This window comes from Aotus nancymaae, unplaced genomic scaffold (assembly GCF_030222135.1).
Source record: "Aotus nancymaae isolate 86718 unplaced genomic scaffold, 86718_ANA_hifiasm-v0.15.2.pri h1tg000012l, whole genome shotgun sequence".
Taxonomy (NCBI): Eukaryota; Metazoa; Chordata; class Mammalia; order Primates; family Aotidae; genus Aotus; species Aotus nancymaae.
In genome coordinates this window covers 24,204,900-24,230,631 of record NW_026988423.1, presented here as the reverse complement: position 1 = coordinate 24,230,631, position 25,732 = coordinate 24,204,900, and the positions used below count along the sequence as shown (strand labels likewise).

Genomic DNA, 25,732 nt, shown 5'->3' with positions numbered 1-25,732 from the left:
TCAGCACCGCCACTCTGATGTGCACTGGTGTGCCTCTGCCCGCCTCTGCACCACACAAGGAGTTCTTTGAGGACAAGGACTGTGTTGAACTCATCTTTGTGTTTTCAGCCATCAGCACAGTGCCGGGGCCAGGGATGGCATCAACAAACATTCTGCTGAATGATTGAATGGTCAAAGAATAACTTTTTCTTAAGGATAAAATCGTGACTCTTCTACAAATAATCAACCTATGTTAAAAATTGTATTTAGTTCGTTAGTTCATGGGGGAACCAGTAAGATATTACAATTGGTTCAAAGAAAAATTCAAAGAACCTCAAATATAGCTCTTGTAGTCTGCTCCGACTGCCATAAGAAAACACTGTAGGCTGGTGGCTTAAACAACGGAAATCTATTTCTCATGGTTCTGGAGGCTGGAAGTCCAAGATCAGGGTTCAGGTGTCTAGAGGGGGCTCACTTCCTGGCTTGTGTGTCCTCTTGCTGTGGCCTCACACGTCCTTTCCTCTTTGTGTTATTACCAGTTTTCTGTAACTTCCAGGGCTATGAAATAGCTCAAAGACCATGAAAACCTGAACAAAAACCCAGAAGAGTATGCTAGGCAAGACACCCAATCATCTTTTTGGTCCATTTCAAAGTCTTTCACAATTTTTCCCTGTAGAACGAATCAATGAAAACAGATGCCGCTGGGAGTGTCCACTCCCCCATCCACCCCCAATCCCATCTCTCCGGGGCTGCACTTTGGCATGCTTCTTTCATCACCCACTTCCATCAGACAGTGGGTGGTCCCACAGCTTGGCCCTGAAGCCTTTCAACTGCCAATCAGCTCCACCTACAGTGATTCTGACACCCGGACTCACCCTTACAACTGCCTGTGGAGTATCTCTGTTGTATGCAGTGGAGAAAGAAGGCTGCATTACAATGTCCTAAATGGAGGGGGCCTCTGACTCAGAACAGCCACAGCAAGGGCACAGGTGGGCTGGGAGGGAGGACCCTACAGCGCCTGGACTCCCTTGCCACTCTCATTGGCATTGGCCCATGGAAGATTTTAGCCCAGAAAGAGGGCGCATGACACAGTCTTACAGGAAAGGGGCATCCCCAGGCTCCCTAGACCTCAGGGCTCCTTCAGCAGCTAGCTGGGCACCATTGAAAACTTTAAGACCTCTCCAGAAACTGCACCTGACAAGGGGCTAAGAGTGTAAGAGGAAGATCAGGCGTGTGAAGGAGGTTCCCACTAGAAAATCAATGGAAAGCAAAGCCTGGGATGTCTAAATGCCAAGAAGAGTCCAGCTAGCTCATTGGAAAATTCAACCTTGACTTCAGATCCCCTGAAAAGCCAACATTTGCTCTTAGAAAACAATTTCTGATGTCTTTCTCTGCCTTCCTCTTATGCAGGTCAAGTTCTACCTGCAGAATGGTGTTTGTGATGCAGGTCCACGGTGTTTATCTCTGGAATAACAGTGGGCACAAACTGGCCAAGACCCCCAACAGCCACTGACAGCCTCGCATCTCTAGCCTGCACTAGCAACAGCATCTAACTAGTTCACTGGCCTCCAGTCTCACCCCTTAACCCATCTCACATGGATGCCAGAGTCAGCTTTCTAGATACATCTGGCTTTATCTTTTTTTTGCGTAAAGTATTTCTTTGGCTTCTGATTGGCTCCCTGTAAGATAAAGATCTGTGGTGTCCAAGGTGTTTCACAATTGCCCCCTGCTCACCTCCCAGTCCTGTTTTCATCACTCCCTGATCCCTTCTTTGGGCTACACCCTCACAAGCTCCTGGTAGTTCTCTGCATCCCCCAGGTCATTTCTTCCACCTTTACTCACACCCTTCTCTGACCAGCTCCTATCCCTTCAGAGATTGATTCAGGTGTCTTCCCAGTACGCATGCTCTCCCTCTCTGCTCCAGCATGCCTCTGTCAATCACCACATTGCTCATCTATGTTAACACGTCTGCCCTTCCACCAGACTATGGGCTTCTTGACAGCAAGCATTGTTTTCCGTACTGTTGACAGGTGTCCCCCCAAAAATGCATGAACATCTAGAACCTGGGAATGTGACTTTAATTTGGAAATAGGGTCTTTGCAGATATGATCAGGTTTAGATGAGTTCATACTGGATTAGAGTGGACCTCACTCCAAACAATTGGCATTCTTTTAAGAAGAGGGAAATGTGGACCCAGGGGCACACAGGAGAGAATGCCATGTGAAGACAGAGACAGATTGGAGTGAGGCTCTGCAAGCCAAGGCATGCCAGTAACTGCCAGAAGCCATCAGAAGCTAGAAAAGAAGTGTGTGATGATTCTTTTCTTGAACCTCAGAGGGACCATGACTCTGCCATCACCTTGATTCTGGGCTTCCAGCCTTAAGAGCTGCAAAGGAAGAAATGTCTGTTGCTTTAAGCCATGCTGTTTATGGTAATTTGTTACTGCAACCCTAGAAAACTCATAAGAGTTCTTATCAGAGCCCCTAGCTTGGTGCTTGGTAAATGTTGAAAGAGTAAATTAATTTAAGGTCTTACAATACACTGCCTGCCTCACTTCCTGGCCTCAAGTTGTAGCTAAGGAAGGGAGAGAACACTTGGGGCAAGAGTACTCCCTCTGACCAAGGGAGGCAGGCTCAGTCAACACATATTTATTACATACTTAGCAAGTGCAAATGGCTGTACCCGATGTAGTGAATCAGAAACGGCTCCTATCCTGATAGAAATGACCTAATGCCACGGTCAATAGTATTAGTCCGTTTTCACACTGCTGTAAAGAACTGCCTGAGACTGGGTAGTTTATAAAGAAAAGAGGTTTAATTGACTCACAGTTCAGCATGGCTGGGGAGGCCTCAGGAAACTTACAATCATGGTGGAAGGAGAAGGGGAAGCAAGGCTCCTTCTTTACAAGGTGGCAGGAGGGAGAATGAATGCAGGAGGAACTACCAAACACTCATAAAACCATCAGATCTCATGAGAACTCACTATTGTGAAAACAGCATGGAGGAACCACCCCTATGATTCAATTACCTCCACCTTGTCTCCCCCTTGTCACATAAGAGATTATGGAGATTATAGGGATTATGGTTCAAGATGATACCTGGGTGGGGATACAAAGCCTAACCATTATCAATAATGCAGCCATTGTCTGTGGAATGGATGTGCCTCTCGAGGACTCTGGGTGAGGCTCACCTCAGCATGGGTGACTGGGGCTGAGCTGCTAAGGGAGGTGAAGATGTTGAGTTTGCAGAGAGAGGCTTTTTTTTTTTTTTTTGAGATGGAGTCTCACTTTGTTTCCCAGGCTGGAGTGCAGTGGCGTGATCTCGGCTCACTGCAACCTCTGCCTCCCGGGTTGAAGCAATTCTCCTGCCTCAGTCTCCCGAGTAGCTGGGACTACAGGTGCCCATCACCATGCCTGGCTAATTTTTGTATTCTTAGTAGAGACGGGGTTTCACCATATTGGCCAGGCTGGTCTCAAACTCCTGACCTTGTGATCCACCTGCCTCAGTCTCCCAAAGTGCTGGGATTACAGGCATGAGCCACTGCACCTGACCTCAAGTGAGGCTTTTAAGGGGACAAACTCCAAACATGAAACAGACAGTGGGATGAGAGAGATGTGCCCGCTGTGACTCCAAGACCAGTGTTTGGAATTCACAGGAAAACAGATTTAGGCTCAATCTGAGGACAAGTTTTCTAATAGGAAGGAAAGGAAACCAACACTGCTGAGTGCCTGCCCAGTGCCAAATCACACAGCCCCACAAGGCAGGTTTTACTACCTGTCTGCAGACTGAAAAACTAACTTAGGAGACCTGCCCTAGGTTCCATGACTGAGGGCGGAGCCAGGATTGAAGCCAGGGCTGCCTGCCTGCAGGTAAACACACCATCCCCCTTCCCTAAAGGTCATGTTGCGTATCCCCAGAGCAGTGGTTTAGCTGTCCCCGGTGGAATCTAGAGACAGTACAGACTACATGGGGATGATGCAGAAATGCTCCAACTTCCAGGGCAGGAGGGTGGGCTAAATGACCTTTAAAATCTCCTCTAACTCTAAGGGATTCACTGGCCCTCTTGGGTCTCGTGGACGGTGTTGCAATCACTTTCCAGCACCTCACTGTCAGTGTCACAGGGCCAGAATCCACACATGCCCTCAGTAGCTGGCCCTGAACATAGACCAACTCTCAGGCATGGAGCTTGCCTGCTGCACCATCTTTTTAATATACATTTAATACTGATTTAATTTTTTTTTTTTTTTTTTACTTTTTTGGAGAGTCTCACTATGTTGCCCAGGCTGGTCTCTCAAACTCCTGGGCTCAAGTGATCCTCCTGCCTCAGCCTTCCAAAGTGCTGGGATTCTAAGCATGAGCCACCATGCATGCCCAGCCTGCACCATCTTTTTAGACCACAGAAAGGAACCTTAAGTGGAGGGTGAGCGGATTTTAGCCAGGCAAGAAGAAACAATAATGTTTTTGGAATGGTATCTACAAAAGGCCAGTGTGAGAGAGAGCATTTTCTGGACAGGGACGTGAAAAACCATTATCAGTAAAAGGAAGGGAGTAGCAGGAGATAGAGCCCTCAGTAAAGGAAATCAGGTTCGATCTGCAAGAGCCTTGCAGGACAGCTGAAGGGACTGAAATTCATCCTCACACAAAAGGAAGCCATTCATAACTTGCTTGTACACAGAATACATAAAGAACTCTTATAACTCAGCAATTAAAAGACAAATAACACCTGTAATCTCAGCACTTTGGGAGGCCGAGGCGGGTGGATCACTTGAGGCCAGGAGTTTGAAACCAGCCTGGCCAACATGACATAACCCCGTCTCTACTAAAAATACAAAAATTAACCAAGAGTGGTGGTTCACGCCTGTAATCACAGCTACTTGGGAGGCTGAGGCAGGAGAATCACTTGAACCTGGGAGGTGGAGGTTGCAGTGCACCAAGATTGAGCCATACCCAGTCAAGGGGCTCCCCTTGCCTCCCTAGAAGGGAGGCTGAAAGGTAGCTTGTCCTCAATGGTCCTGGGCACTGGTTTCTGTCCTTGGTGCACCTCCCACTGCAGGGAACTACCTGTGGGTGAACTAATCTGTAGTCTGTTTTCCAGACATGGCCCCCTTGTAGAGTTGTGTAGATTGTACTATATACAGAGGGGTCTGCTGAGATGGCTGAAATCCAGCCTGTGCTCTCATCAAAAAGTGAAGGCATCTTCTAGAGGCAGCAGCCCTCATCACTCCCCCAACCCCTCTGACACAGGTTCCACCTCCTATGCCAAGACTGGGGCACGAGACTAAGGCATTCATCTCAGGCATAAAATGTAAGGTGTAGCCCCAAAACTCGGCACTTAGGCTGGGTGTGGTGGTCATGCCTGTAATCCCAGTACTTTGGGAGCTTGAGGCAGTGAGGCTGCTTGAGCCTAGATGTTCAAGATCATCCTGAGCAACATAGCAAGACTCCACCTCTACAAACATTTTAAAAAATTAGCCACATATGGTGACACGTGCCTATAGTCCCAGCTATTTGGGAGACTGAGGCAAGAGGATCGCTTGAGCCCGGGAGTTCAAGGCTGCAGTGAGCCATAATCACACCACTGCGCTCCAGCCTCGGCAACAGAGCAAAGCCCTGTCTCTAAATAAATTAATTAATTTTAAAAGTTTTTTTTTTAATCAGAACAATATATCAAATTTTAGAGGCAGGATCCAACCCTGCACATGGATGATCCTGTCTCACTCACCTCACTCTAATCTTGGCCCTAGTTCCAATAAAGTTTTATTCATAAAACCAGGAGGCCAGGCATGGTGGCTCACATCTGTAATCCTAGCACTTTGGGAGGCGGGCAGATCACAAGGTCAGGAGTTCAAGACCAGCCTGGCCAATATGGTGAAACCCTGTCTCTACTAAAAAATAAAAAAATTAGCCGGGCATGGTGGCGGGCACTTGTAGTCCCAGCTACTTGGGAGTCTGAGGCAGGAGAATCACTTGAACCCACGAGGCAGAGGTTGCAGTGAGCCAAGATGGCACCACTGCATTCTAGCCTGGGCAACAGAGTGAGACTCCATCTCAAAACATACACACACACAGACACACACACAACAGGCAACAGCTGGGCAACAGCTGGGCACTGTGGCACATGCCTGTAGTCTCAGCTATCCGGGAGGCTGAGGCAGAAGGATTGCTTGAGTTCGAGACCAGCCTAGGCAACACAGTGAGACCTTGTCTCAAAAAAATTAATTAAATAATTAAAAATAAAACTAGGTAGCCAACCCATGAGCCATATTTTGCCAGTTTTTGTTGTTGTTGTTGTTATTTTGATAGAGTCTCACTCTGTCACCCAGGCTGGAGTGCAGTGGCATGATTTCTGCTCACTGCAACCTCTGCCTCCCAGGTTCGAGCAATTCTCTGCCTCAGCCTCCCAAGTAGCTGATATTACAGGCACCCGCTACCAAGCCCGGCTAATTTTTGTATTTTTAGTAGAGATGGGGTTTCACCATCTTGTCCAGGCACTGATCTTGAACTCCTGACCTCATGATCCTCCTGCCTCAGCCTCCCAAAGTACTGGGATTACAGGCATGAGCCACCGTGCCCAGTTGCCAATTTTTCTTTTTAAGTATTGCATTAAAACATTATTTATCTTGATTGCTGGGCTGCTCCCCTCCTGCTAGCCCTGACTTGTCCCCCCAAGTCCTCATCTCTCAGATTGGAGGCCACTCCAGATTTCCTTGGTATCAGCTGCAGGCCGGGAACCTGAAGGGAGTTGTGGGAAGGACCAGCAGCAAGGATCTCAGGCCCTCGCACTGCCTAAAGGCACCTTCCACTCTGCAAGTCTTTTCCCTGCTGGCTCAGGATATTCTGAGAGTTCCAGAGAGAAGTAGGGCATAAACTGCCTGGGGCTTAGCAGATGCACCTGTGGTCTCTATCACCCCCAGGGGTTCTGACCTCTAAGTAGAAAGTAGGGACTCAATGGCTCCTTCTAAATGATGGTTCCACCTCTCTCCTTGGGCTTCCCTATTTCCCAGGAAGCTTTTCCTGTGTGGAGGGGCAACTACCCTCAGGTCTCTGCTCTGTGGTTAACTTTTTTTCCCCATTCATCCATCATTTAGTCACTTATTTATTAGTCATTGATCCCTACTATGTGCCAAGCATTTGCTAGATTCTAAAGATACAGAGAAAACCCCACTACTCTCAAATGAGACCAACCTACACAAATAATTACAGTAAAATTCTGTATATAAAGTGCAAAAATAAAAGCTGTATGTGCACAGGTTTAGCTGCGGCATGGAGAAGGATATGATTACCTGTCTCTGGAAGCCTCAGAACAAGGGGGGTCTGATTTCTCCAAAGAGACAAGGTGTCGATGAATCTTCCCAGCAGAGAGAAGAGTATGCACAAGAAACTGGATGGAGAAGGCGCAATGGAAACAGAAGTGAGAGAACTGATTGAATGACAGAGAGGCATTGTTATAGCTGGGTAGCAGGCAATCAACATGAGCTCATCTGAGCATGGAGATAATCGTGCTACCATTTCTATGAGGTTGTTGAGAATATTAAATGAGTTATCTAACCCTTAGCACAGTACCTAGCATCAGGTAATTACAATGTTAACTACTGCTACTCATTAAAGCATTGCATGAGAATAAAAGTTGAGTCACATAGATGGATTTTTGTACATGGAGAAAGATTGATTCAGTCAACATTTAAACATCTACTACATCCCCAGATACCTTATGGTTAACTTTCAGAAATTCAATGATCAGTCCTGAGTTTAAACTAAGCCTTCTTGGAATTTAAAGCTAAACTTTCTCTCTTAAGCTCTAGCTCTTGCAAATCAAAATCGCTTTGCCCATAGACTATTGTGTCTGCATCTGCCTCGAGTTAAAAAAAATCCATTCAGCAACTCAATTGACTTCTTTGTTCTAGGCTGTAGCCGCCCTCCCCAGAGGCATCGATGTCATTGACTCAGTGGGTGCGGGGCAACCAGGCAATAGGAACAGGTAGGTTTACTATTTCAAAAACATTATTCAGCTTCTTATGAAACTGGCAAGATTTAGGGATGAGGCTTGGGTAATGGGGATGAGGGAAGGCTTAGATCCAAGAGGTTTAATTTACAGAAAGGTGTGTCTTTGGGGGGTCTTTCTTGTTCCTCCCAGGAGGAAATAAAATATCCCGCTAAACTGTTTCACTTGGTGGAAAATAGGATACCACATGTTTACTGAGCCAGGCTCTCTTCTCAGAGGGGTTCCTCGAAAAGACTGGGACAATTCTGCTTCTGTAGATTCCACCTGAGGCATCTATCTCATGGGGGCAGGGATAGAATTGTCCCAGCTCTTGGAAGGTTAGAGAAAGATTATTGCATAGCTTGGAACTTGGAAAATGCAGTTTCTACTTCTACCAGGATTCCTAGCACTCAGAATCTGCCCTTTGGAAAACTGTTTCTGCTATTTGTATTTTCTATTTCTATTTTCTAGCTTTTAAAAGATACAGTTATATTTGAAAATACCAGCCTGTCTTTGGCAGTGCTAAAAGAACTAAAGAAAGGATTTAATTTCAGCATGAGCTGAAGTTAAAAGAGAAAAACAGTCTCTTACCTTTGGGGAGGCTGGTCCCCAAAAAGGTGGGAGACCCCAGAGAGAGAGAAGTCTTGGCTACTGAGGAGGCCTTGAGAGATGGAGAAAGCAGGTTGGGTTCCTGGCTTCCCTAGTTTCTGAAAAAAAAAAAAAGTTCAGGAAATATGATTACCTGTCTTATGTCATTATGTCACCCCAAAATATTCAGCTCTGGTATGCTGATTACCTCAAACTGAGAGCACTTGGAGTATAGCAAATGCGGGCAGGAGCGCTCTCTGAACTTCCTGCATCTGACTAAAGACGTCCTCCAAAAAGAAGCCAACTGTCATGAATCCCTCCCTAGGAATCTATCAAACAGAGAAAACTGGCTCCTATCACAGGAGAGAGAGAGGACTGGGGGTCTGGGGGGCACCCACTCAGGCAGACTTTGTCAGATTGTCACTCATTCTTCCAAGGGCCCATTCATCCTTCCAAATCCCATATACTCTCCCACAGCTTGCCCGCATTCCCCCTTCTCTCACCCCTATGAAGAAAGCATCTCAGCTTCTAGATCTCGCTGGGTTTGGGGTATTCACTTTTCCTTAACATGATGCTCCTGTGCACATAATAATCGTGTCTACCTTTTCTCCTGCTAATCTGCCTCCTGTCAGTTTATTTCATAGACTCAATTATGGAAGTCTCAGAGGTAGAGGGAGGGGTTTCCCTCCCTGACATGGGTTCCACCCTGTATGGATCAGCTGTTGTTCCCTTCCTGCCTTGGGGTATCCACAGCAGCCCCTCCTTGCCCTTGCAATGTCTCCCTTGTCACTTGAGACAGTCTGGAAGGCTTTCTCTCTATTCTTTGCAAGTCAAAATCCCAATGTGGCTTTTAAAAATTTTTTTAATTAATTTATTTTGGGAGTAGGGGACAGAGTCTTGCTCTGTCGCCCAGGCTGGAGTGCAGTGGCACCATCACAGCTCACTGCAGCCTGGATCTCCTGAGCTCAAGCAATCCCCCATCTTTAGCCTCCTGAGTGGCTGAAAGGGGTGGGAGACCCTTTCAGCCACTCAGGATGTTGAAAAGGGAGGATTGAGACTACAAGTGCTCACCACCATGCTTAGCTAAGTTTTGTAATTTTTTGTAGAGCCGGGTCGGTGGCAGGGGAGGGGGGTCTCACCATGTTGCACAGGCTGGTCTTGAACTCCTGGCCTCAGGCAATCTTCCTGACAGGCAGAAGCTCCAGATGCTTTGGGTCTTCCTCACCACAGGCCCCTGCTTCTGCTTACTGTGTGCCAGGCACCAGAGATAAAAATAAATGAAGACCCTGCCCCCCGCCTGAGGAGCCCCGGCTGATGAGGTAAATGGGCTGGGTGAGCCTTCCAGGGGATGCCAGCAAGAGCCCCAGTTCTGGAATCCCCTCCTCCAAGGCACTGAACTAGGCCCCGTTAAAATTAACTCCACCAATTAAAGGCATCGTGTTAGGAAACAATGCTGCCTGTCTTCTTCTTTATTTTTAATTACAGAGCCTGGCCTAAAGTTGTCAAATCATTTATAATTAGAGCAGAGTTCCTAAGCAGAAGGCCAGGGAGCAGGGAAGGGGAAGAAGGGATGGAGAAGACAGGGGTTCTTGGTCTCCTCTCCCAGGCCTCTCTGGCCTGGTCCGGGCTCATCTCTCTCCGGACAGCTGTGACAGGCCGCTGCCCCACTAATGGACAGGCTGTCTAGGGAAGCTCTCGCTGTCCCTCCCTCACCTCTCTGCGCACACCATGATTATAGTCATTATGGAGTCACCCTGAGTGACAGGAAGACAGGCGGGTGGTACATCGGCAGCCCGGGAGGCTGGAGGTGGCTGTGGGTACGGCAGGACTGGCTCAGGCTGGAGAACAGAGCCTGGAGAAAGCGCAGGGGCTGAGCTCCTCTCCTGCCCTCTCTCTGCGGGGTGGCATCCATCACTCGTCAAACAGCCCATGCCTGGCATAGCAAGAACAGTGGAAGGGCGAGAGTGAGAAGTTCTAAACAAAGTGATGCCCCTTGGTCCTGCCTCCAGGCCCCCGCCAGTTTCAAAGCACTCTGCAACCACAGACAGACATGCTGCCAACTCCCGCACATCTTCTCATGTGATGGTTGGAAAGAAAGCTTGGGAGGGCAGAGACTAAAGAAAACCCTTGTCCCTACTGGGCAGAGGTCATACATGGGCAGCCTCTAAACTTGGTGGGAGGGAGCAGAGCCCAGGCTCCCACCTCCAACCTCTGCTCCCACCCAGAGGGATGGGGCTCTGCCTCTCCTGGTCCAGGGCGTAGACCAAGGGGTGGCCCAGCCCTGACTGTCTCCTTGGACCACAGGTGGGGAGCACAGGGAGGTCAAGCAAGCTGGGAGCAGCCCAGCACCATCGCCTCCTCTTACCACATGTCACCTCTTTCTAGCCAGGACCAGGTTCTAAAGCACCCCCCATCCCTCCCCTCCTATTGCAATTGCCTTTTCACATAGTCTCTCTCACTTAAGTCCTGATTTGCTCTTTATTTGGCACCAGTCAGGAACAAGAACGCTTCCCCGCTGAAGTCGCCTCTCACAGGCCATCCATCCTCAGATTGGTCCCTTAGATTACTTATCAGCTCTACAGGTAACCAGGTTCACTGCTAGGTCAATGAGTTCCCCTCTATCCCCCTAACCAGCTTCCTGACTCTCTCCTGTCTCAGGGCTTACCGGTTAGTAACAAAACAAGCTCATCTTTCTCAAACCTTCATGCTGTGCCATGCACTGTGCTGGGGACTTCCCAGGCATTTTCTCCACCCTTGGGAGCTGAGCACGTTACTGTTCCCATTTCTCTAATATGCAAATTCATTCTGCTCAGCTGCAGGATGGCAGCGCCATGGGTCTACCCACCAGCCCTACAGTATTATGATCACCTCCTTGCCTCATAGATTCCTTGTGAGGATTAATGGCACAGCATGAAGGTTCAAGAAAGATAGCCTTACCTATGCCATCATCATCAATCGCTTATATGGCAGGTGCTTAGAACAGTGTCTGGCACACAGTTGATGCCATATAAGCAATTGTTGTTACTATTACCACCATGATAATGACACGGGCTGTTAGGTTGCATTGCTACTATGATGATGATGGCATGGGCCATTATGTAAAAAAGCTTCAGTAACACTGGGTTAAGTAACTTGTCTAAAGTCATACAACTACAATGTGTCCACTTGTAATGTGCTATGTAATTCACTTCTGTATTACCCAGTTTACTTACTATGTTCATTGCTTATTGGCCCCACTGCTAGAACGTGAGCTCTGCAGGGCAGGGATCTCTGTTTTGTTCATGGGCAAGGATCTCTGTTTTGTTCACTGCTCTATCCCTAACGCCTGGACAGGTCCTGGAACATAAAGGGTGCACCATAAATATTGTCAGATGAATGCATGGATGAATGAAAGAATTTTAAGGCTTGAGCTCCTAACCACTGCACTCTAAGGCAGCCTTCTGGTCCTAGATCTGCAGTTTTCTCTGAAAGTCAAAGTCAGCCATTCCTGACGGAGAAGGTGAAGAAAGCACCATTTCCTTAGCCCTTGAGGAATCCCTTCACTTATTCAGGGAACTTGTGGGTTTCTAGGAAACTTTCACATGCATCACCTGGTTGGAGCCACTGGGTGTTTCCATTATCTCCATTTTACAGGAGAAACTGAGGTGCAGAGGCCTGCTTGTGTCCTTCCCTAGAAGCCATCCCGCCGCCCAGCCCTAGCCCAGCCTGGGGCCAGCCTCCAGCCCAGTCCTTGCCCCCGTGGGCCGCAGAGCAGACAAGAGTCCCACTTCCCTTTCTGTACCGCTAATTATCCTTTTAACTCACGCTGGTGTATTTTTGCCGTGCTATCTGCAGTTTTATTTTTATCCACCTCTCAGTAATAGTATTGGGGCTGTTACTCAGGGAGGCTCCTGGTGCCAAACTGCTCCCCAATTTACAATTGCAATTATGATCTCCGACAGAAACACATGCAGCTGGCGTCAATTTTAAGCAATATTTTGATCATAATAATTAAAAAAGTAACTTATGGCATGCACACATTAGATAAATTAATGTTATTCCAAGGCTCTGCTAAAAGGCGTGCAAAGGAGAGAGGAGTGAAAAAGGAAAGGTTCTCAGATTTCTCCGGGTCCTGGGAGTCTTGTCTCCAGCACGACTCACTCTCTGGGCTTGCAAATAAACTTTCACATTGAGTTAAATATATGCATGTCCTGCAAGTTGAATGCTGCCTGTTCCCATCACTCCCTGCAACATACATGTAAATTTGATGATAAATATTAAGGTTTTCGGGAATAAACAAGCACATTTCCTTGTCACGGCTCCCCAGGCCACTGAAAGGAAGCTCACATCTCTCTCGAGCATGCTGCTCTAGACCCAAATGGGAGCAGGCTCTGAAGCCTGGGGGGGCTGTAATGGGGGAATGGCAAGGACTTCTGATGTCTTTTCCCAGCACACACAGGGCACACTCACTCACACAGGCACATAAATGGCTATATACAGACCTGCAGCCATGCACTCTCATGCCCAGGCACCACTACACACACACACACACACACACACACACACCAAATCAACCTGCCCCAGACACAGAATTCATAACCACATACACCTGTCTCCATCCACAGACAGCATCACATAACTGACACGTATTTATATACATCTGCCCTCTTACACATGACCCATAATCACAGAACATGCATCCCACACTTCTGTTCACATGCACATGTGCACACACATGAATACACAGGCACTCCCATGCACAAACATTCCGGTCCCCAGATACACAATTCATCACCGCTGACATCCTTACACTTTCACTTACACACTCACATACCTAACACACACACACATTGGTTTATAAGCACATACACAACTGTCTGCTCACAGACACACAATTCATCATTACAAACAAGACCCACACACATAGTCACACAATGAAACTCACAAATATGTGCACACACACATGCACATTGATACACACACTCTTTCACACACACTCCCCTCTCTCTGCACAGGCAGGACGCCCACCGCAGAGCAGGCCAGAACACAGGCAGCATCAGTCACTTTTTAACTTTTGAAGGGCCCCCACGCTGATGGCTGCTCCCCACAGCCATGCTGTTTGTGTCTATAGATACACAAACATTCAGACATCATTCCCAGGGCTTTGTCCTTTATGAAATCCACCCAGGTCCCAAGCTTGTCCCCTGATCTGGGTTTCCAGGCAGTCCCATCCCTAACCTTAGTGGGGTGAGTGCACCAATGTCTGGGGGTGCAGGGGGTAAAGGAGGAAGTCTCATTGGCTTTTAGCAGTGGTTTATTTTATTTCATTATTTTTTTTTTTTTTGAGAGAGAGTCATACTCTGTCGCCAGGCTGGAGTGCAGTGGTGTGATCTCAGCTCATTGCTATAATCTACGCCTCCCAGGTTCAAGTGTTTTTCCTGCCTCCCCCTCCTGAATAGCTGGGATTACAGGCACCTGCCACCACACCCAGCTAATTTTTGTATTTTTAGTAGAGACGGGGTCTCACCATTTTGGTCAGGCTCATCTTGAACTCCTGACCTCATGATCCACCTGCCTCGGCCTCCCAAAGTGCTGGGATTACAGGCATGAGCCACTGCGCCTGGCCAGTTTACTTATATTTATTATAACAATTGTCACTGTTTTTGGTAAATGGTTTTAAAATCTATTTTTTTTAAATAAAAAAGATGTTTTATTTTTTTAAACCAACTCCCTAGGCTGGCAGGCCTGTGGCCTGCAACATGGCAGAGTTGAGATTCCAGGTCTCTGAGTCAGATGCTGGGATTCAAATCCTGGCTCTACCACGCAGTGATGAGTGGCCTTGGAAAGGGCTTAGTTCCTGTTTCCTCATTAATCCCTCACCTATTTCATAGAGTTGTCATCAGGACCAAATGAGATGAGGAGCTGAGGGCAGTGCTCGGCCTGGGGCATGAGCCTAGTACATCTCATTTGCAGCTGTTTTTGTCCTGACATCTCCTTAAACTCTGTCCTTCCTCCCCATCTGTACCAGCCTCTCCCTTTTCTTGTCTCCCTGCCTGACTCTTCCCCTGCCTCTCCTGCCCTCCACCTGGGGGTGCTTAGCCCCTGTCCCTCTGCCATCCTCCCTCTGCATACATCCTTCAGGAGCAACATCCACTCCTATCATCTACCACAGTGGTTTGGGCAAAAAATGAGCGTTTTGATCATGTGCCCAGAGGGTGAGTTCTTGGGAGTCTCAGTTTCCCCTTTGGTAAAATGGAAATAAGCCTGCCTCTCCTTCTCACAGAGCTGAATGAGGCTCGGCCTGAGAAAGGAATTTGAGGCTGCAAAGCCTGAGAAACATGTCACTTGTCACAGTGGACTTTGGCCCATCACCTCGAACCTCTCCTCTAGACCAGCAGATTCTCCTCCCTCCCAATTCCCAGTAAGTCCTTTCTACTTGCGGGTCCTTCCCTCTGCCCTGGCACACTTTTAAACCCCATCCTCAGCTCCCTTGTGTTCCTATTTCTCCCCACGTCTCCATCCTTCTCCCACACCCAAAGTCTCCACCACCTTGGACTCTTCCCTCCATCTCTCTCCTCCGGCCACCAACACATTCTTTTCCTTCAACTTCAAAACCTTTTACCCATCCCTTCTTTCCGTCTCTACTGCCACCACCCAAGGCCATCACTGGTTTGCTCAAAGTCACTGCCTCGGCTTCTCCCGTGGGCCCATCCTGCTTGTGGCCAGGGCAGTTTGCCTTTTCAGACACACCTTTCATCCCGTGTTGTCAGCCTCTCAAGGGAAGTCCAGATCCCTCTGCCTGGCCATCTCTGCCTAAATCCACCTCATCTCTCACTGTAAGCAGAGTATGGCACGGGGTGGGGGGCATTTTACCCAATCAGAGCAAAAGACATACTAAACACACCTACATCAGAGCCTCCCTGAGCCCTTGCTCTCTGCCACCTCCTCGTCCCGGAAGGCCCCCCTGCCTCCCGCTGCCCATTTAACTCCCATCCCAGCTCACCACTCAGCTAAAGAAAGCCCCACTCATGAAGTCTTCTCCAGCCCACAGAATCTCTCCCTCCTCTGACATTGTCATCAGGCCTGGGATTTTTTTCTATAAAACATTTTTATTATGAAAAATGACAGACATACAAATACATATAATACAACAAAAAACATGTGCCCAGCATTTTGTTAGTTCTACTTTTTTATTTTATGAATGTTATACATCTACAAGGTTTAAAGAGTTACCTAATTCTACTGGGTTTGAAATTAAAAAACAAACCACCTGTAATCCCTTGCTTTCCAACCCCTCACCCACCCCAGGCAGAGGCAACCACACCTTAGAGGCAACTATTTCAATGCTTTTAGCTGATTCTTTCTATATTTACCTCCAAATCTCTTTAAAATGTGCTTATGTTGCTAATGTCTTTGTTATTTCATTTTTGGCATTATCTATTGACTTTCCATTATCGAGCATGAAGATTTGGCTGTCTTTCCCCTCCTGCCATCACACACACACACACACACACACACACACACACACACACACTCCTCCTCTCCATCCTGACTTATGTATATTGCAATTTTTGTTAGAACAGTATTTACATGATTGTGATGCTAAAGATGCCATTCTGATGCTAGATCCTTTGTAAGTGATGGCTTTTTCCTCCTCTTTCTCAGGAACCTTGTAGAATCTTCTCTTCATGATGTTGCACCTTGATGTGAGCTATTTTTTCACCATGTTGGACACTTGGAAGGTATTTTCAGTCTGAAAAGTCATGTTCTTCTGGTCTGGGACTTTTCTTGAGTTAGTTTACAACCTCCCCTCCTCTGTTTGGGTTTTCTTTCCTTCATACAGAGGGCTTTCTGGATTGCTCCACTAATTTTCTTATCTTTTCTATTTTCTATCTCTTTGTCTTCTTTGTTCTGTGTATTAGTCCATTCTCATGCTGCTATTAAGAACTGCCCAAGGGCTGGGTACAGTGGCTCACTCCTGTAATCATAGCACTTTGGGAGACCTCAAGTGTGAGGCCAGGAGTTCAAGACCAGCCTAGCCAACATGGCAAAACCCCGTCTCTACTAAAAATATAAAAATTAGTGGGGCATGGTGGCATGCACCAGTAATCACAGCTGCTCAGGAGGCTGAGGCAGGAGAATCACTTGAACTCAGGAGGTGGAGGTTGCAGTGAGCTGAGATCGCACCATTGCACTCTAGTCTGGGTAACAGAGTGAGACTCTGTCTCAAAATAAATAAATAAACAAACAAACAAACTGCCTGAGACTGGGTGATTTCAAAAGGAAAGAGGTTTAATTGACTCACAGTTCAGCATGACTGGGGAGGCCTCAGGAATCTTACAATCATGGTGGAAGGTGAAGGAGAAGCAAGTACCTTCTTCACAAGACGGCAGGAGAGAGAAGTGCCAGCAAGGGAAATTCCAGACACTTATAAAACCAGATCTTGCGAGAACTCACTCCCTATCATGAGAACAGCATGGGGGAAACTGCCCCAATGATCCAATCACTTCCCACCAGGTCCCTCCCATGACACACGGGGATTATGGGAACTACAATTCAAGATGAGATTTGCATGGGGACACAGTCAAACTATATCATTCTACTTTCTGAGAGACTTGTTTGAGCTCAGGAAACAATATCCCAAAATGAAGGCGTCAGCAGCAGCCTCAGAAACAAAAGCTTTTCTATGATCTTCTCCTGCCGTCTGTCTCTCAGTCCAGTTCTCCCTCAAGGCCAGCTACAGAAACAAGAATCCCTTTTCCCCAAAGCCAGCCATGAAACCTTAAACTATTACTCTCATTTTCCCTTTGCCTTTCTGTGTAAAAACTGGCCATAAAGAAGTTATCTGACCTACCTTGTTTGATTGTAGGTTGTGAGACCTCCTAATCTAGAGAGGGTCATGATACACGCCCAATGGAAGGAATGCGTTCTCAGAGAGGCCAAGAAGAATCTGGACAGACAACCCTGCTGGGCTTCCCCACTCAGTCTATTGGCACTAGGTCAGACCCTCTTTCTTCCGATTGTATTTCTACATAGCTGTCCATCCTCACCTTTTGCACGTTAAATTTTCTGCAAAACTCCAGAGATCTGATGGCTTTGGCCTCTACATTTAAACTTAATCCTCTAATGCTTCATTGAAATTTTCAATTTCTCCTACTATATTTTTAATTTCTAAGAGCTCTTCTTTATTATTTTATATAGCATTTTATTTCGTATTCTTTTTTTTCTTTTTTGAGATGGAGTCTCACTCTGTTGCCCAAGCTGCAACCTCTGCCTTCCGGGTTCAGGCAATTCTCCTGCCTCAGTCTCCCAAGTAGCTGGGATTACAGGCACCTGCCATCACGCCCGGCTATTTTTTGTATCTTTAGTAGAGATGGGCTTTCGCCATGTTGGTCAGGCTGGTCTCAAACTCCTGACCTCATGATCTGCCAGCCTCAGCCTCCCAAAGTGTGGGGATTACAGGTGTAAGCCACTTCGCTTGGCCCCATTTCTTATTTCGTGCAATTATCATCACTTATTTCTCTAAGGGTGTTAATAATTGTTCTTCGGAAGTTTTCTTCTTCCCACATTGCACTTAACACTGCTCAGTTGCTTATGGTCTTGTTTGTTTTGGTGCCTTTCACGTTGGTGACTTTCCCTCATTGTTAGCTCCTATGTGAGAGCTGGGGACTGAGTGTTAATTGGAAGCTCCTAGTGGGTGAGTGGGACCTGTCTGACCATGAGATCCCTGTAGGGTGAATGGCTTTGTAGTTGGGGAACCTCTGATGTCTGTATCTTTAAGTCTTTCCTCTTAAGCTAACCAGATTCCCCAGAAAAATACTCATCCAGTCTTTGGCTTAGAAGGTAAAGGCCAGACTGCCAGCATTCTCAGGAAAGGGATATGGAGGCCTCACACTCTTATATGCACAAGTTCATTTTAAAGGCACCAAAAACCCAAAAGCAGACACAGAAAGAGATATGATCCATATGTTCCTTATCTGACTAAAACACGGCTTTATGTGAGTCAGCGGTCACAACCCTGCCCCCCTCCCACCCTCCAGGGAGGTCAACTGACCTTGGACACTATGACATTCCAAGAAAATGATGTAAAGAAACTTCATCAGAACCTCCCATCTTTGAAGCCATAAGCCCTTATTTTGTTAACCTTGTATAAACCTTTCACTCTGGCTGTCCAGCAAGGCACTCACTACTAACTGCTCCTGCACATCTGTCTTTTCTCCTGTTAGTCTGTCTAATGTCCATTCATTTGCAGGGCCCCAACTACACAGACCCAAGCTGGTAGAGCGGAAGTTTTTTTTTTTCCAACAGTTTCATCTCTTTCCCTTTTTTTACATGGTATCTCCATCCTCACCCTGGTATCCCCCAGTCCAGAGATCCTGTTTTACCATTTCTGAGAACAAACCTCAGTTTTCTGCCAGCATGGAGAAAGAGCAATTATCCACTGCTATAGTTTACTTTTTTCCTTCTTTTTTGAGACAGAGTCTTGCTTTTTACCCAGGCTGGAGTGCAGTAGTGTGATCACAGTTCACTGTAACCGCCATCTCCTGGGCTCAAGGGATCCTTCCATCTCAGCCTTCCAGATAGCTAGGACTACAAGTGTATATCACCACGCCCAGCTAATTTTTAAATTTTTTGTAGAGAAGGGTCACACTGCCAGGTGCAGTGGCTCACGCCTGTAATCCCAGCACTTTGGGAGGCCCAGGCAGGTGGAGCATGAGGTCAGAAGTTCAAGACCAGCCTGGCCAAGATGGTGAAATGCTTTCTCTACTAAAAATACAAAAATTAGCCAGGTGTGGTGGTGGGTGCCTGTAATTCCAGCTACTCAGGAGGCTGAGGCAGGAGAATTGCTTGAACTCAGGAGGTGGAGGTTGCAGTGAGCTGAGGTCGTGCCACTGCACTCCAGCCTGGGCAACAGAGTGAGACTCCATCTCAAAAAAAAAAAAAATAGAGAAGGGTTACACTATGTTGCCCAGGTTAGTCTCAAACTCTTGGCCTCAAGTGATTTTCCTGCCTCTTATAAAACCTGACACTTATAAAACCATCAGATCTCATGAGAATTTCCTCACTATCATGAGAATAGCATGGGGGAACCACCCCAATGCTGAGATTTAGCCTCCCAAAGTGCTGAGATTACAGGCATGAGCCATTGTGCCCAGCCACTGCTATGGTTTAAATGTGTTCCCCAAGTTTCATGTGTTGGAAACAATCTTCACATTTATATGCTGATTGGAGGTGGGGCCTTTGGGAGATTATTAGGATTAAGTAAGGTCATCAGGGTAGGAATCCTTCTTCTTATAAAGCCACTAGTCCCTTCAGAGAAGAGAAACCTGAGCTGACATGCATACTCCTGCCCTTTTGCCATGTAATGCCCTCCACCATATTATGACACAGCAAGAAGGCCCTCACAGAAACTGAGCAGATGATGGCACCATGTTTTTGAACTTTCCAGCCTCCAGGGTTGTAAGAAATAAATCTTTTTTCTTTATAAATTACCCAGTCTCTGGGTTTGTTTGTTTGTTTGTTTTTGAGACAGAGTCTCAGGCTGGAGTGCAGTGGTGCAATCTTGGCTCACTGCCACCTCTGCTTCCTGGATTCAAGTGATTCTTCTGTCTCAGCCTCCCAAATAGCTGGGATTATAGGCACCTGCCACCACACTTGGCTAATTTTTGTAATTTTAGTAGAGACAGAGTTTCACCATGTTGGTCAGGCTGGTCTCGAACTCCTGACTTCAAGTGATCCACCTACCTCGGACTCCCAAAGTGCTAGGATTACAGACGTGAGTCACCACGCCTGGTCTGGTATTCTTTTATAGCAACAGAAAACAAAGTAAGACATATACCTACACAGATTTGGGGAAGTGACCTAATAATCAAACTTCTTGATTTTTAGCCGGGTCTCCTTATTTAATTTAATTTATTTTTATTTATTTGAAATGGAGTCTTGCTCTGTCATCCAGGCTGGAGTGCAGTGGTATAATCTCCATCCACTGTAACCTCCACCTCCCGGGTTCAAGCAATTCTCCTGCCTCAGCCTCCTCAGTAACTGAGATTACAGGTGCCCAACACCATGCCTGACTAATGTCTGTATTTTTAGTAGAGACAGGGTTTCACCATGTTGGCCAGGCTGGTCTCAAACTCCTGACCTCAAGTGATCCACCCGCCTTGGCATCCTAAAGTGCTAGAATTACAGGCATGAGCCACCACACCCAGCCCAAGGTCTCGTTATTTTAGCTCCCTTCCTCACTCTACTTCCAGCAACAGTAGTGTCACCAGTGTCTGAGACTCTGGCAGGGTTTGGGGAGAAGGGGTGGGAATTGGCTTTTTAGCCTTCCCCTCTTTCAGTTCAGGCTTCAGCTTTTCCCAGTCTGCTCAGTTTACTCATTCATTGCTTTACAGTTTCCAAACTTGTGCTGTTGTTGTCTTCTCTCCCATTATTTCTGGCACAGGGCAAACCCCAAATTGGGGCTCAGCCCAGGAGGCCACGTGGGTTCTTGGCTTTGTGCAGGAAGAAATTCAAGCACAGGAAGGAATTCAACAGCAAGCAGAATAAAGTGAAAGGAAGTTTATTAAGAAAGTAAAGGAACAGGCGGGGCACAGTGGCTCATACTTGTAATCCCAGCACTTTGGGAGGCTAAGGAGGGTGGATACCTGAGGTCAGGAATTCCAGACCAGCCTGGCTAACATAGAGAAACCCCATCTCTACTAAAAATACAAAAACTAGCTGGGCATGGTGGCATGTACCTGTAATCCCAGCTACTTGGGAAGCTGAGGCAGGAGAATCACTTGAACCCAGGAGACAGAGGCTGTAGTGAGCCAAGACCATGCCACTGAACTCCAGCCTGGGTGACAGAGGGAGACTCCATCTCAAAAAAAAGAAAGAAAGTAAAGGACTAAAACATGGTTATTACATAGGTATAGCATCCTTTGTGGGCTGTTAGCTGGCTATATTTATGGTTATTTCTTGATTATATGCTAAATATGGGGTTGATTATTCATGAATTTTCCAGGAAAGGGGCAGAGATTTCCCAGAATTGAGGGTTCCTCCTTTCAGACCATATAAGGTAACTTCTGGACGTTGAGATGGCATTTGTAAACAGTCATGGCACTGGTGAGAGTGCCTTTAGCATGCTAACGCATTATAATTAGCATATAATGAGCAGTGAGGACAACCAGAGGTCAATTTTGTTGCCATCTTGGTTTTGGCAGGTTTTGACTGGCTTCTTTGCCTTATCAGCAGTGTCTTTGTGACATGTATCTTGTAAAACAAGTCCTGCCAAATTTCTATCTCATCTCTATGTTTGTGGGTTTCTGATTTTCAAAAAGTTCCTTTATTGTCACTTTAGGGTTTTCAAAAAGAGCAAAATGAATTATGTGCCTTCAATTCACCATCTTTACCTAGACATCTCTGTAAGGTCTTTTTGGCTGGCTGACTGTACCATGGACAGCATGGTAACTTCTGTGACCTCTGGAGGAGTTCCTGGAAATAGAGAGTCTGAAGTAACTGGAAAACCACAAAAGAGAAGAATGACCAACACCTGCAGTGCCTAATTAACTTGAGACATTCTTCTATTGTTCCTTACTCCTGCCTCAACTGACAAGGCAATTGGACTTTGTAACCAACCTTGGTCAACCTCATGACTCCAGACCCTACGACCCTCTCCCAGCTTGCAAAAACCGCCCTAAACTGTAACTTCTGTAACTTTCCACTGCCTACCCCAAACCTATAAAACCAACTCCTACCCCACCACCTTTCGCTGACTCTCTTTTCAGACTCAGCCCACCCACACCCAGGTGAATCAATAGCCATGTTGCTCACACAAAGCCTGTTTGGGGGGTCTCTTCATTCAGAGTGCGTGTTTTAACAGTCTCCATCTGCATTCCACCTTTGAACTGATGGGCTTATGCCTTTTAATAAAATCCTTTTACTGTTACTTCCATGGGTTTTGGGGAGTATAAACTAATGGATGTGTTCAACTTGCCATCTTTAACTGGAACTGATTTGTTATTAAACTGCTCTAGATACAAATGTCTATCTCCCCACTTGTAGCCCTTACTGTTTCTGTTTTTGTTTTTGTTTTTTGCCTCAAAAGCCAGCACAATGGCTGGATACTAAAGACTTATAACTGGACCTATGTTTTCATGTATTTAAACTAACTTCCCTTCTCCTTGACAAATGAGCATTCAACAAATATTTACCGAATATTTAGTAAGGATCTACTCTTTGCCAGGTAATATCCAGGCCCCAGGCACACAGCAGGGGTCAAATCTGACTGAATTGCTGCTCACACGGAATTTGCATTCGGCTCTGTTAAAATATCTTCTAGGAGCTTATTACTTCTCAAGGCAACCCACTCCATCAGCTCCTGCTGAAAACTGGTTTCCCATTACTTTTACCCATTGGTCCAAATTCCTCCTGGCAGAGGTTCCCTCTTCTGTAAGATAGACCTCCAGTTAAGTAAAAATGATCTGTGATTCTGTTTTCCTCATACTTTCCTTCAACCACTCATACGGTTCCAGTGCCTCCTCCCACAACGAAGTCACGAAGCACTCAGGACCCTCCCCCATTCTCTCCCTTCTTCTCTGTGAGTAAGAAAGTGGAATGAAGTAAAAAATAATATATTAGTCTTTGTCCCAGGTTCCTGGCACAGAGTTTCAAAAACCCTCAGAAGCTCCTGAATGATGGGAATGTCTTTTGTTATTCATAATGAGCCCTTTTCAGCCACACCTGCGTTTATGCTAATGAGATGACTCACAGCAGATCCCCTAGACAGTTTCAGAACAGGCTGGTGTTCAGGAGAGCCAACCAAGGGATTAAAGAGTTGGAACTTTCAGCCCTTCCTCTCTCCCTTCGATCTCCAGGATAAAGATGGAGATGGATTCCGGTCACATGGCCAATGATTAAATCAATCATGCCTACATAATGAAACCTCAATAGAAACTCTGAACAACAGGGCTTGGAGAACTTCCTGGTTGATAAACATATTAATATTGGCATGCTAGAAGGGAGGCACACCCTGATTCCACCGGGACAGAAGCTTTTGTGCTTGGGACTCTTCCAGACCTTGCTGTGTGTGCATCTTCATCTGGCTGTTCATTGATATCATTTACAATAAAATGGTAATTATAAATATAATGCTTCTAGTGAGTTCTCTGAGTCATTCTATTGAGTTATCAAACCCAAAATGGGGGTGCAGAGGAACCCCCGAATGTATAGCTGGGCAGGCAGAAGTGTGGGTGGCTTGAGGACATGCAGGACTTGTAGTTGGTATCTAAAGTGAGGCAGTCTTGTGGGACTAAGTCCCTTAACCTGTGAGATTTGTGCTAACACCAGGTAGCTGATGTCAGAATTGAATTGAATTGAACTGAATTGAATTACACCCAGTTAGTATCAGGGGACTAGCGTGGGAATGCAGAAAGTGAGCCTGCTGTGATGCCCTGCACTCCAGTATCTTTCCCTCTTGGCCTCACGCTCTCCACCCAGCCAAAGAGGACTCCATTTCCCCCTGGAGCACCGTCATTTGATGGAATGGGCCTGGGGCTCTGAGGAGAACAGCTTCCTTCCTTCCACACTTGTGGGTTCTGCGGTCTATGTTGCCCATTATTTCTCTGTTGGAAGGAAGGTCTACTTATCATCTCCATTGACTGTAAAACCCTTCAGAGTTGTCTTGGCTCCTACGAAATGTCCAGCTTAGGTATGGGCATTCAGGGGATGCTTAGTAATGTTGGTTGGCATGTGTTAGCTTGGCATACATTAATTTGCTCTTTAAAGAGATCCTGCCCCTCATCCATGCTCCTTCCCTCTTCCAGGCTCCCATGAAAGCTTTCATGAGTGCTCAGAGGGTCCTCACTGGTATGAGTTCTAGAGGCCCAAGTCTAAGTCTTGTTGGATTGGGAGGAACCCACGCGGATAAACCTCACACCTTCAGTTTTTGTTGGTTGTTTTTGAGGCTGTTGTTTTGCTTTACCATGGAACATGCACCTGTATGTGCAGAGGTGGGGGTGGCTTGATGAGTGATACGCATGCTGAGGTGTCTGGCCAGGCACCCCACTTCCTGCAAGACATGAGTAGGAATAACAACTCACATCTGCACATCCCTCTACAGATTACCAAGTTCCTTCCCACACTTAAGAGCATCCTCACAACCTAGGGTTCGTCTTTAACTCTAACCAACATCCCTATTTTACAGATGGGAAAAATAAGGCTAAACAAAGTTAGACGACAGCTAGCAAATGAAGAGGTCTCAGGTCTTCTGACTGCAGATCTCTTGAGCTTTCCATTCCACCATTCTGTGACCCACCTGAGGGTGGAGGGGACCACAGTGGGTAGGCAGAGAGAAAGGTGCAGGATCCTCTTTCCCTGTCATCTCCCTTCTGTCCCTTATGCTGTAGCTCTTCCCTCACTGGCTCCAACACACAGAGCCAATTATGTGCCTCTGCAACGCACAGTCCAGCTGTGGGTGGGAATGGCAGAGAAGAGCCAGAGGCTAAAAAGCATGTGCACCCATTGGCCAGCAGTCCACAGCATTGGGGTAGGAGGGGGAACCGCTGGCACTGGCTGCAACAATACCCTCCTTCCTCCCTTCCAGCCGTTTCCAAGCTTCTGCTCCTTGCAATTTGCTCTCCAAAATTGCCCCAACCAAGAGAGGCCACTTTTAGGCTGATTCAGAAAAGGACCAAGAGTGGGCTTACTCAATCCTTTCTGGACAAGGGGAAACTGGCAAAGCTGCTCTCAGGAATCTCTGGGCCTGACTCTCTCAACATCTTTTTTTTTTTTTTTTTTTTTTGAGACAGAGTCTTGCTCTGTGGCCCAGGCTGGAGTGCAGCGGCATGATCTCTGCTCACTGCAACCGCCACTTCCTGGGTTCAAGAAATTATCCTGCCTCAGCCTCCTGAATAGCTGGGATTACAGGTATATGCCACCACACTCGGCTAATTTTTTTTTTTTTTTTTTTTGATACAGTGATCCCATCTCAGCTCACTGCAACCTCCACCTCCTGAATTCAAGCGATTCTCATGCCTCAGCCTCCCTAGTAGCTGGGGTTATAGGCACGCATCACCACACCCAGCTAATTTTTATAATTTTAGTAGAGACAGGGTTTCATTCTGTTGCCCAGGCTGGTCTTGAACTCCTGGCCACCTCAGCCTCCCTAAGTGCTGGGATTACAGGTGTGAGCCACCACACCTGGCCAGATTTTCTAATCTTAACC

At 46.7% G+C, this 25,732-nt stretch overlaps 2 long non-coding RNA genes across 2 annotated transcripts in view; one reads left to right on the top strand and one right to left on the bottom strand.

The window, feature by feature from the left end:
- LOC105729504 (uncharacterized) overlaps positions 1 to 7,348 on the bottom strand; it is a 38,747-nt gene extending 31,399 nt beyond the window's left edge. The window contains exon 1 of the long non-coding RNA XR_001110262.2: positions 7,262 to 7,348. This is a non-coding gene — a long non-coding RNA (uncharacterized LOC105729504). The remainder of the gene's footprint in view (positions 1 to 7,261) is intronic.
- An 8,840-nt stretch (positions 7,349 to 16,188) lies between these two features.
- LOC135274618 (uncharacterized) lies at positions 16,189 to 22,314 on the top strand. The gene is made up of 3 exons (XR_010342411.1): positions 16,189 to 16,268; positions 17,396 to 17,525; positions 21,925 to 22,314. It is a non-coding gene; the product is annotated as an uncharacterized LOC135274618 (long non-coding RNA).
- The last annotated feature ends 3,418 nt before the right edge of the window (positions 22,315 to 25,732 follow it).